The 13,039-nt window shown below is 38.7% G+C and overlaps 1 pseudogene; it reads left to right on the top strand.

Annotated features, from left to right (window-relative positions):
* Window positions 1-8,486: 8,486 nt before the first annotated feature.
* Window positions 8,487-11,051, top strand: LOC104679164 (annotated as a pseudogene).
* Window positions 11,052-13,039: the final 1,988 nt, after the last annotated feature.

Genomic DNA, 13,039 nt, shown 5'->3' with positions numbered 1-13,039 from the left:
ACTGGTACCAAAACAGAGATACAGACCAATGGAATAGAACAGAGTCCTCAGAAATAATACCACACATCTACAGCCATCTGATCTTTGACAAACCTGAGAAAAACAAGAAATGGGGAAAGGATTCCCTATTTAATAAATGGTGCTGGGAAAATTGGCTAGCCATAAGTAGAAATCTGAAACTGGATCCTTTCCTTACTTCTTATACTGAAGATTAATTCAAGATGGATTAGAGATTTAAATGTTCAACCTAATACCATAAAACCCCTAGAAGAAAACCTAGGTAATACCATTCAGGACATAGGCATGGACAAGGACTTCATGTGTAAAACACCAAAAGCAACAGCAGCAAAAGCCAAAATTGACAAATGGGATCTAATTAAACTAAAGAGCTTTTGCACAGCAAAAGAAACTACCATCAGAGTGAACAGGCAACCTACAGAATGGGAGAAAATTTTTGCAATCTACTCATCTGACGAAGGGCTAATATCCAGAACCTACAAAGAACTCAAACAAATTTACAAGAAAAAAACAAACAACCCCATCAAAAAGTGGGCAAGTGATATGAACAGACATTTCTCAAAAGAAGACATTCATACAGCCAACAGACACATGAAAAAATGCTCATCATCACTGGCCGTCAGAGAAATGCAAATCAAAACCACAATGAGATACCATCTCACACCAGTTAGAATGGCAATCATTAAAAAGTCAGGAAACAACAGGTGCTGGAGAGGTTGTGGAGAAATAGGGACACTTTTACACTGTTGGTGGGATTGTAAACTAGTTCAACCATTATGGAAAACAGTATGGCAATTCCTCAAGGATCTAGAACTAGAAGTACCATATAACCCAGCCATCCCATTACTGGGTATATACCCAAAGGATTATAAATCATGCTGCTATAAGACACATGCACACGTATGTTTATTGCAGCACTATTCACAATAGCAAAGACTTGGAATCAACGCATATGTCCATCAGTGACAGACTGGATTAAGAAAATGTGGCACATATACACCATGGAATACTATGCAGCCATAAAGAAGGATGAGTTTGTGTTCTTTGTAGGGACATGGATGCAGCTGGAAACCATCATTCTCAGCAAACTATCGCAAGAACAGAAAACCAAACACTGCATGTTCTCACTCATAGGTGGGAATTGAACATTGAGATCACTTGGAATCGGGAAGAGGAACATCACACACCGGGGCCTATCTTGGAGAGCGGGGAGGGGGGAGGGATTGCATTGGGAGTTATACCTGATGTAAATGACGAGTTGATGGGTGCTGACGAGTTGATGGGTGCAGCACACCAACATGGCACAAGTATACATATGTAACAAACCTGCACGTTATGCACATGTACCCTAGAACTTAAAGTATAATAATAATAAAAAAAAGAGATGCATGCCGAAATATTTAAGAATGAAATGTCATAACATTTGCAGCTCATTTTCAGATGTTTCAGTAAAAAAAAAAAAAAAAAAAAAAACAACCAACCAAACAAAAAAATACAAGAAAGAACATTTTATTCCTTTATTCTTATGTTTAGCCTACTGTTAGTTTCCTAAATTAGGATTCCTTTTAAACAAAATACGCACAACATGTTAAATAAAGCTGTCAAAAATAGGGTTACAATTTTAAAGTAAAGTTAATTGAAGAAAAGATGGTACAATAAGCAGAAAAAAGAATCTGAACTTAACACATTATAGGAAAATTGTAATTATTATGGATTATTTAATCAAATATGTATATATTTTGAGTACTTATTATATATTAGGATTTGTTCCAGGTACTGATTGTGCTATTTAAAAATTTGGTTTTCCTGAAGAATATGTTCTGCTCTAGAGAGGTTCAACCTGGGGTAGAAAGAGAAATTAGACCATCATGGGACACTAAACATCAGACAGAATATGGGGTTTGGTGTCCTGACTTGGAGTTTAGGCCACAACTCTGATACAAAGTTGTGTAATTTGGGGAAATTCACTGAGACTTTCAGAGCTTCAGTTACTTTATCCCTATTCTTTTTGAGACGGAGCCTCTCTCTGTTGCCCAGGCTGGAGTGCAGTGGCGCGATTTCAGCTCACTGTAACCTCTGCCTCCCGGGTTCAAGTGATTTTCCAGTCTCAGCCTCTCAAGTAGCTGGGGTTACAGGCACCCGCCACCACGTCCTGCTAATTTTTGCATTTTTGGTAGATGGGGAGGCTAATCTCGAATACCTGACCTCAGGTGATCCACCCACCTCAGCCTCCCAAAGTGCTGGGATTACAGGTGTGAGCCACCATGCCTGGCCACATTATCCCTGTTCTTATCTTTATACTCTTACAATTGGGCAAGGACTCCTTTCTCTACTTACCTCCTGGGTAAGGTAATAATAAAAGTGAAAATAAATTTAATTTTCTTATTATCCTTGTTACCCTGGGAATCTCAACTCTTTTTAGTTACATATCCAATTTCTTAATCTTACTGTGTTTTATTTGACACAATCTTTCTTAAAAATATTTCCATATAAATATTGAAGCCTGAGAAATTTTGAAGTTCTGAGGAAGTAAATTGCCTCTTAACTGTAAGAGGTTAAGTCACTTTATCTCCTGTTCTTTAATATTCCCACCTGTATGATTAAAGCATTCACAAATTGACTGCACAGCAGAATCACCTGATGAGCTTTCAAAACTATAAACTCTTTGGCCCCACCCCAGACCTATCAAATCAGAATCACAGAATATTATCATGGAAGATAGGAACATTCAAAATGAGTAATAAAGACTGCAATTCTAATCTAAATCAGAGATATAGATTTTTGTCTATAAAACACTAGAATTACACCATGCCAATTTTTATAAGCTCTCTAAATTATCTGGATGCATGATTTCCAATTCTGTTCTCCGAGTCTATGTAAGTCTCTAGAGCCTAACTTCAAATAGGAAATAGTCTGTTGCACAACACACTCAGTTTATGATGCCTAGGACACATCATAAAGACACCTGATGTCTTTATTAAGAAGTGTAATGATAATATACATAGCAATAATAATGATAATAATAGTAAACACATGTAATCAGTTCAACATCTTTGGGATAGCGAGTGTGATATGACGTCAGATTAATTACATTATAACCCCCTTTGATTGACAAGTCAGAGTGGCTGAACATTATCAGACTTTGCATTAAAAAGCCCAATAGGCTGTTCTTCAAAGTGTAGTTCTGATTTGGTGGTTTCTGTGAGTAATTTAAGCTTTTTAGCCTACTTATGCCTTAATTATTATGTTTAATGATATGAATTTAAGAACTTGAGAAAATGAAAAATACAGACTCAAAATTATTATTTGGCACTATAGAACATAAATTTAGCTTTTAGTGATTTCAGACTATTAAGAAGCACTTAACCTTTAGAAGACTATGCAGACCTGACCAAAATGTGTAGACATTAGTCCTAATATTAGGTATTACTATCTAGCAAAGTATGGTTCATTTTTCTCCTTAATCCAGGTTTACTTTACATTTTAATAAGAAAAGCAGACAGCAACTTAAAAATAGTAATAAAGTTTTATCTTTAATTGGAGTACCAGTTAAAAGAACAGAGTTAGAAGAGCAAATGTTTTTTTCTGATTTTATTCATTTCAGATTTAACAAATAATTGATCTGGCAAAAATGCTTTCCTGAATGTTAGAAATGGTGGTGAGCTTGTGCTTGAAATGCATATTACAAGGCTTGAGGAAAATATTTTAATTTTGAAATTTCAGGTGGGTTCCGTAATTACTTCAGGCAGTTTTCTGAGTATAGCAGTAACAGTGCTATTCCCAGAACATACTGATGACAAAGTAAAATCACACCACTTGTTAAAGGAAAGGAAGTGCAGATGGCCATTATTAATGATGAGGATAGGGCACAATAATCATGAAAGCTCTGTACTTAAAAATAAGTATTAAAATGGCTATGGTATTAATCATGCCAGAGACATAGATTATATCCACATAAACCAAACATCAGACAAAGAATAGGAACAAAACCATTCCTTGTTGATTGTTTTGACCACATCACACCATCTGGGTAATTGACTTTGTAATTTTCCTGATAATTTCAAACCAGTAAGTTTGATGTAAGAATACTTACCAACACTTTATAACTTTTTTATCTGTAAAAGAATACTATTAATATCTACTAATTTTATTTCTCACAGAGATGATGCTTAATTAGAATCCTCAAGAAAAATTAACAGAAAAATACAAAGCTTTTAAATAGATAATTTAAGTTGAAGTTTTTTCAAAAAAAGAAATTAAGACAGAGGGCTCATGATTTCCACAGCACTGCTACTAACATCTAGGTTAAATTATTAAAACAAAAATAGAACAAAGAATAACAATAAAGAAATCTACATTATGTTTCCCACTGGGTAGATGCTTTTGTCATTATTATTTTAAAAATCATATTTGCCATCTCATGTGTACAACACTTCTGTCAGCACTGTCTGGACAAGGTAGCCCAAATTCCCATTGCTTTAATACATATTTGCACTGTTGGTGTTCTCATAGAACCATAAAGTTGCACATTATGTCCTAAAAATGTCCAGATGCAAAGCAATGAAAATGTTGAAACATTAAGAGAACAGGGGAAGATTTTAAATTTTATAAATGTAACTAGAACAAGCTGATTTTACCCCAAAAAGTACAAAACATACTTTATAATAATGTAAAAGTAAATAAAAATTTAAAATGGCAAAGGGAAATGCATTCCTTTTTATCATTATACTGCCTTTGAAAATAAATAGTCTACAGTAGATCAATAGAAACATAGGTGTGGGTGTGTCTGTTATATAACATTATAGGTGGAGATTTTGCCCACCACTCATATTTAAAAGTGCAACATAGCTTACACTAGAATACCAAGCAATTTAAAAAAAAATCTTAAAATCTGACCTTACCCTTCAGAGTGTGTAATTCTTTAAAAAAAGTTTTTTTAAAGGCAAAATGCTAGCAGGGAAAAAAGTCATTAAAGTCATTATTGGTCTAAACTCCCCCCTTTCTGGATGGGAGTGTAAAACTTTGAATAATCCTCAATAAAAGGGTTTGAAAAAGCTCAAACACTCAATTCACCTTCTGAGTGGAGGTAAGTGAAGTTTACTTTGCCCTTACTGCAGCCCCTACGGCTCCTCATGTGAGAGGCTCTGTGATGTTGTTTTAAGTCAGTGACTTAAGTGTGTTCCCCAGACCAGCAGCATCAACATCCCAAGGACTTACTAGAAATGCAAATTCTCAGCTCTGCCCCAGTCCCACTGAATCAGAAACCCTGGAGGTGGGGCCCAGCAATCTGTGGCATAATGACCCTCCAAGCCTCAAGTTTGAGAACAGCTGTTCTAAATCATCTTGAAGAAGGTACCAGGTGAAGATCAGTATGATCACAGCACTTCTTCAGCTGGAAGGGATTTCAGGGTTAAATGTCTTCCTTTTACAGATAAGAAAATTGCAACTCATGTAGTTACTGGCTAAAGTCAGTGTGGAACTGAGACGTGAAGCTAGGCCTCCTGAAATCAGGTATGGGTACTGCTTTACTCCCTGTCATGATGACTCCATACTCTAGACTACCATCTTTGGTGTTAAAAACACTATTGATATTTAAGAATCACTAATTGTGGGATTGTCTCTTCTTGTATGATTGTCTCTTCTTTACATTATGCAGAAAATTCTCTGCTAATGACATGTGTCCACTACAATAGTGATGGATATTTTGATATCATAAATATTTTAATCTTATCATTTCTTTAAAAGAGAGCTTGTTTGATTTTTGTTGGCAATTTTCTCTCCTTCAAGTCTGACAGTAAGAGTGTAGGCTAATCAATAAAAATATAATGTGAGCCACATAGGTGATTTAAAATTTTTTAGTAGCCACATTTTAAAAGGTAAAAAGAAACAGATGGTAAAGTTAATGATACATTTTATTTAACTCAATCATCCAAACCATTATAACTTCAAAATATTTTTATGGTACTAAGTCTTAAAAATTAATTGCCTAGTTTTACCTACAGAACATCAGAATTTGAGTTGACCACATTTCAAGTCCCAGTAGCCCCATGTGACTATTGGCTACCATATTAGACAGCAGAGAGAGAATTTTCTGCTTAGAATTCAGGTCTGATACATGCCAGTTCTGTGATTTAGAGGCTTTGTTAGTGATCTGTTTTCTCTTCTATGAGATGAGTATAATGAAATTTTTACCTCATCAGGTTGGCATGAGGATTAAAGAAATTCTTTAGATAAAGCCCTCTTCACACTACTTGGCAAAAAGTAATTTCCCAAATATTAGTTTTTGTTGTTATTGGTTCATTACTATGGAAGGGCTAATGATATAACAGTGTGTTGAGAGGAGTTTAGAAATATTGTCTTACAAATGGACAAAAACAATTTTTGATCATACGTTGACCTTTCAATGAAAGAACGTAAGATCTCACACTCGGCCTTTAAGATGACACAATGTAAGAAAATTTGGACTAAATAACAAAGATTATTGGATGTCTTCTATGAGAAACAATGCATTATTTAGATTAGAGCAGATTTGTCTTACCAGCTTGGACTGCTATAGCAAGATACCATAAACAGAGTGGCTTGCAGACAAGTGAAATTTATTTTTTCACAATTCTGGAGGCTAGAAGTCCAAGATCAGGGTGCCAGTAATGTAGGTTTCTGTGGAGAGCTCTTTCATTTGCTGTAGTTGGCTGACTTCTTTTATCTTCACGTGGTAGAAAGAGCTCTTTGGGGATCCCTTTTATAAGGGCACTAATCTCATTCATGGGGACCCCACCCTCATGACTTAATTATTTCCCAAAGGTTCTACATTCAAATACCATTACCTTGGGGTTAGGTTTCAACATATGAATTTTGGGGGTACACAAATATTAAACTCATTGCAATGCACTTCCAGGTTATCTGAGTCTAGCTTTTGCAGTATTTTATAACTTTGCAAATTATAGATAACTGGTAGCAATGCAAAATAATTCATGTTCCTAGAAATGCAAATGAATTATGTCTGGTGGGGAGGTTTAACTGACTTTCCTCCATTCTCCTCCCATGGAAAAGAAGCCAGTTGCATTGGTTTATCATTTAAGTTCAACGTTTCTTTACTGAGGAAAGTTTTCTCTATACACATTTATCCTTGTTTTACTTCTCCTTTGAAAAGTTGTGACATCTGCCTGATTCTCTAATTTATAGTTAAAATATTTAATAGTGCTCAATTTCTATCCCCACGAGAGTCATGATTTTACTTTCTTTGTACAATTATCCTTTAAAATACTTATCTAGCATTATACTATCAGATTTATAAGCATCACTATGAGCTCAACAAAAATCTAGCAAACTAAAGTATTAGGGATCATCTCTTTTTCTTGATTTTGGTTGCGAATATACATGGTTACAATCTTTTCTGTGAAAGCTTCTGAAGTTTGGAGACACAAATAGTATACAATCTTTGCCTCTGAAGACATCACAGAACACAAGAAGAGGAAGTTAAATAAATAATTATAAAGCAAAGTGTTCCAATGGAGGGATGTACAAGTTGCTGTAAGTCATCAGCTGGCAGAAGTGATGGGTAGAGGGGTTCAGGAGACACTTCACTTGAGGCAGAAATATTTGAGCTAGTGTTGAAGGATGAAAAGAAAATCTTAGGGTAAAAGTAAGAGAAAGGTCATTTTGGGCACATGCTCTGGTGTATGTGAAGCTTGCATTTCTTCTCTGTCTTTGAATTTATACCTGAATCGCTTAATTTAGAAAATGCCTCTAAGACTCTTTTGCTTTTATGGCCTAAGCGCATAAATCTGACAAGTGCATACAAGCTTTTATAGCAATTCAAAACTATTAGGGCTATTTCCTCTGACTTGCATCAAGCTGAATAAACACACTCTGTTCAAGTGGAAACTTGTTATGCTGCCTTTCTCTGCCTTTCAAAGTAATCAAAGCAGGGTTCTTGAAGCCTGAGTATCTCACCTGTGCCTCCTAATGGCTCATTTATTTTGTTTATCCTGCTTTTGGGAAAATCAGAGGTAGCTTGACATTTGCATTGCTAATAAATGGCTTTCACATTGCATTGGTACTTCATGTGGTTCAGATTGGCAACTTGCATTTGAACAAGGCCATCTGGTCAGTGCTGTTAGGAATACCTATTTTCAGAGTCATATTTTAGCATAAGGGATATCTACATATGATATCTTTGTACTCACTATAGAATTTTCTTCTCCATTTTAAGTTCTTATGTTACCAGATCTACAGGACAATGTATTTGCATTTTGCATTGCTGGGTTAGGCATTCTGTAACAGTAGGCAGCTAGTCAGACATGAGCAGGGCAGGAGAGGCCCCCCCCACCACAAAACCAGGAATGTCAGATGACCATCAGGTGGTTGCTAAACGTCTCTCTAAGATGATAATTGTACCTGGAAGCAGATTCTGCACTCCTCAAATTTCCACTTGGTTTGGCTTGCCTGCCTCCACACTTGCCTTCACCATGTCCATCAGGGTGACCCAGAAGTCCTACAAGGTGTCCATCTCTGGCCTCCAGGTTTTCAGCAGCTACTCCTACATGTGTGGGCCAGGAACAACTCCTTGAACTTCTCCCAAATGGGTAGTAGCAGCAGTTTCTGGGGTGGGTAGGGAACTGGCATGGGTCTGGGTGGAGACTATGGTGGGGCTAGTGATATTGGGGGGCCTCATAGCCATCATGGTGAACCAGAGCCTACTGAGTCCCCTTAAGCCAAAGGTAGACTCCAACATCCAGGCCACGTACACCCAGGAGAAGGGGCAGATCAACACCCTCAACAAGTTTGCCTCCTTCATCAACAAGGTGTACTGCTGGAGCAGCAGCAGCAGATGCTGAAGACCAGTGGAGCCTCCTGCAGTAGCAGAAGACAGCCCAGAGCTACATGGACAACATGCTTGAGAGCGATATCAACAACCTTTGGAGGCAGTGGGACACTCTGGACCAAGAGAAGCTAAAGCTGGAGACAGAGCTTGGCAACATGCAGGGGCTGCTGAAGGCCTTGAATAATAAGTACGAGGGTGACATCAATAAACATACAGAGATTTAGAATGAATTTGTCCTCATCAAGAAGGATATGGATGAAGCTTGCATAAACAAGGTAGAGCAAGAATCTCTCCTGGAAGGACTGACTGATGAGATCAACTTCCTCAGGCAGATGTATAGAGAGGGTATCTGTGAGCTGCATTCTCAGATCTCAGAGATATCTATGGTCCTGTCTATGGACAACAGCCACTCCCTAGAAATGGACAGCATCATTGCTGACGTCAAGACCCAGTATGAGGACATTGTCAACCACAGCCTGGCCAAGGCTGAGCGCATGTACCAGATCAAGTATGAGGAGCTGCAGATGCTGGCTGGAAAGCATGGGGATGAGCTGTGTCACACAAAGATGGATATCATTGAGATGAACTGTAACATTGTTAGTGGTAGGAGGCAGACAAATCCTAGGAAGACAGGGGCTGGTCCCTGGTGAAACCCAAGTTTCAAACTGAAGGCAGTTTAAAGCCTAGCTACAAGTCCCTGGTAAATCCACAGACCAGATTGAGAACCTTTTCCCATTTGGCATGCTTTCTTCTGTTTGATCTCTACCCTTCACCTATTTTACATATAGCTACTCTTCCCTAATTGGTTTTTTACACTGTTGTACCCACCTTTGAGTGACACTTTTGTTTTAGCATTTTTTGCACACTCACAAGCCAATCATCATGCACTCCCCCATTCTGAGCTCATAAAAGCTCTGGTCCCAGCCCCACTGGGAGAGAGACCACCTGACTTCTGGTGGAGGACCACCCTGCATCTCCTCTCCACTAAGAGCTGTTTTGTCATTTAATAAAACTCTTCTCCACCCTCCTCACTTTTCAGTTTTCAGCATAACCTCATTCTTCTTGGATGTGGGACAAGAACTTGGGACTCACTGAATATGCATAGAAAGAAGGCTGTAACACTGTGGCCCTCTGCCCTCTGTTGGTGGAGGGCACCCACCCCACACAATGGGAAACAGCGATGGGTTTAAGCCAGTTCCAGAGCCATGGGAGGAAGCTATTAGCATGCTGTAACACCCCATGTAGGGTTTTGGGATCACAGGCACCCTGGTTTGGGTGCCATTGCATTCCCCTCATCTGGACACCAGAGTCTACCATAGGAGTTGTTTGTGACACACCCAGTCCAGCTGCAAGTCCTGCATGGAGCCTGCTCCTGTGCTGGTGCTTGGAGCAGCTGGCCAGACCCTGCATTCTTGCTCATACACCCCCTCCTGCCAGGGACTGAGTACACAGTCTCAGTGGCCATGGGATCCATGCCAGCATATAAGCCAGGCATGGCCTGGTTGGCTGAGTAGACAGGGTGTCTGTCTCCCAGGAGGGGCATCACCATCCAGAAGTCTCTGATTGGCAAAGTGGCTGAGAAAAATCCTGTATCAACATCAGTGGGCTCCAGGCTGAGACTGAGGGCCTCAAAGGCCAAGGAGCTTCCCTGGAAGCTGTCATCATGGATGCCAAGCAGCATGTGGAACTGGCTGTGAAGGCCACCAAGCTGTTGGAGCTGGAGGCCATCCTGCAGTGTGCCAAGCAGGACATGGTGTGACAGCTGCATGAGTACCAGGAGCTGATGAATGTCAAGCTGGCCCTGGACATTGCGATTGCCACCTACAGGAAGCTGCTGGAGGGAGAGGAGAACCAGCTGAAGTCTGGGATGTGGAACATAAGTATCCATACGAAGATCACCAGTGTCTGCTCAGGTGGGCTGAACTTGGCTTACAGAGGCCTCACAAGCCCTGGCCTTAGCTATGGCCTGGGCTCCAGCTTTGGCTCTGGCATGGGCTCCAGCTTCTTCAGGAGTACCAGCTCCTGTAGGGCTGTGGGTATGAAGAAGATTGAGACTCACGATGGGAAGCTGGCCTCTGAGTCGTCTGATCTCCTGCCCAAGAGAATGGCCATGGCAGCCCCTCCCGGCCTACCCCATCCTGTGGCTGCCCCATGGCCTGTGGCAGAGGCTCTTGTTCAGTGGAGCATAGGGAACAGGAGACCCACCTGAGGCAGACACTGGTGGTCACTCCCACCATGAGTGGGTTGAGGGCTAAGGTCTTCTCTGGGCTCAGCCCTAGCCTTCGGCCTACCCATCAGGGGAGTTCACTGCCTGGGGTACCCTCCGCCCATGCCTCCATCTATGAAACAGTTTTGTTTTTGTTTTTTTCCAAATAAAGCCTCAGCTAGCTCTGCCAAAAATAAAATAAAATAAAATAAAATAAAATAAAATAAAATAAAATAAAATAAAATAAATAAATAAAATAAAATAAAATAAAGTAAAATAAAATAAAAACAATTTGTCTCAGCCAGTGCCAGGGAAAGGCAGTCTCCTGATAGATAACAACATCTGAAATGTTTTCAGCAGCTTCCTAATAAGATCTCAGGAGTTGGGCAAGTGGACTGAAGCATGGTCACTAAAAGACAAAATAGTGGAGTTTAACTGGTATGTGACCTTGTAGGAACATTCAACTGGTAGGGAAAGAATGCCTCTTCTGAAAATGCATACAACTCCAGTAAACACACTGTATATTAATTTGTTAGCTATTTTCCCTGTCTTTAGGCTTTCCCTTTTCCATCATCATGCAAACCTATGCTTCCCAATAATTTTTACTTCATGCCCCATGTAGAAAATAAACTTGGAAAGACACTGGGATAAACAAATAATTCTGCTCATATTTGAAGCCCTCTCATCTGGAAGGCTTTATTCTTTCTGGGGACTGAGGGGAAATATCTATTTCAAAGCACTGAAACCCTTGCAGGCAAAATAACATGCTGCTGTATGTTGATTTGGGAAGCTTTGCTATAAACTAATACCAAGTTAATTTAATTACATTTCCACTGTATACATTTTAAAACCCTACATTGAATTCCCATTGCTAAAAGAATAAAGTTCAGAGTTGTCATTTTACTTTTTTCTAATTTTATTTTATTTTTAAAATTGTCACATAATAATTCTATACATTTGTGGGATATGTAATAATGTTTCAATACATATAATGTATAGTGATCAGATCAGGGTAATTAAGATATCCATCATCTCACACATTCAGCATTTTTTTGTGATGGAAACATTTCATATCCTCCCGGCTATCTGAACCTATATGTTATTAACTATAGTCATCCTACAGTGCTATAAAATACTAGAACTTATTTATCCTATCTGACTGTAATTTTGTATTATTTAACAAATCTCTCCTAATAACCTCCTTCTCACTCCCCTTCCCAGCCTCTAGTATCCTGTTCTACTTTTTACTTCTATAAGATCAACTTTTTTTAGCTTCCACACATAAGCGAGAACATATGGTGTTTAGCTATCCGTTCCTGGCTTATTTCACTTAACATAATGTCCTCCAGTTCTATCCATGCTGCCACAAATGATGGGATTTAATTCCTTTTTATGGCATAATAGCATTCTATTGTGCATATATATATAGCATTTCCTTTTTCCATTAATCTGTTGTTGGACATCTAGGTTAATTCCATATCTTGGCTATGGTGAATACTGTAGCAATAAACATGGAGGTGCAGATGTCTCTTCAATATACTGATTTCCTCTCCTTTGGGTAAATGCACAGTGGTGGGACTGCTAAATCACATGGTAGTGCTAGTTGTCATTTTTGTTTTAGGAGCCATCATATTGTTCTCCACAGTGGTTGTACTAGTTTAAATTTTCACCAAGAGTGTAAAAGTGTTCCCTTTTCGCTGTCCGCTTGCCAGCATTTGTTATTTTTTGTCTTTTTGATAATAGTCATCCTAACTGTGGTGAGATGCTACCTCACTGTAGTTTTTATTTGCATTTCCCAGATGATTACAAATGCAATTTATATATATTTGTTAGCTGTTTGCATGTCTTCTTTTGACAAATGTCTTTTCTGATTATCTGCCCATTTTTAAATTGGGTTGTTTTTTGCTGTTGAGACGTTTAAATGTTTATATATTCTGGATATTAATCTTTTGTTGGATGAATAGTTTCCAAATTCTTCCATTCTGTAGGTT

The sequence above is a fragment of the Rhinopithecus roxellana genome, chromosome 9 (assembly GCF_007565055.1).
Source record: "Rhinopithecus roxellana isolate Shanxi Qingling chromosome 9, ASM756505v1, whole genome shotgun sequence".
NCBI lineage: Eukaryota > Metazoa > Chordata > Mammalia > Primates > Cercopithecidae > Rhinopithecus > Rhinopithecus roxellana.
The sequence above is the reverse complement of the archived record's forward strand: the minus strand, read 5'-3'. Positions and strand labels throughout refer to the sequence as shown.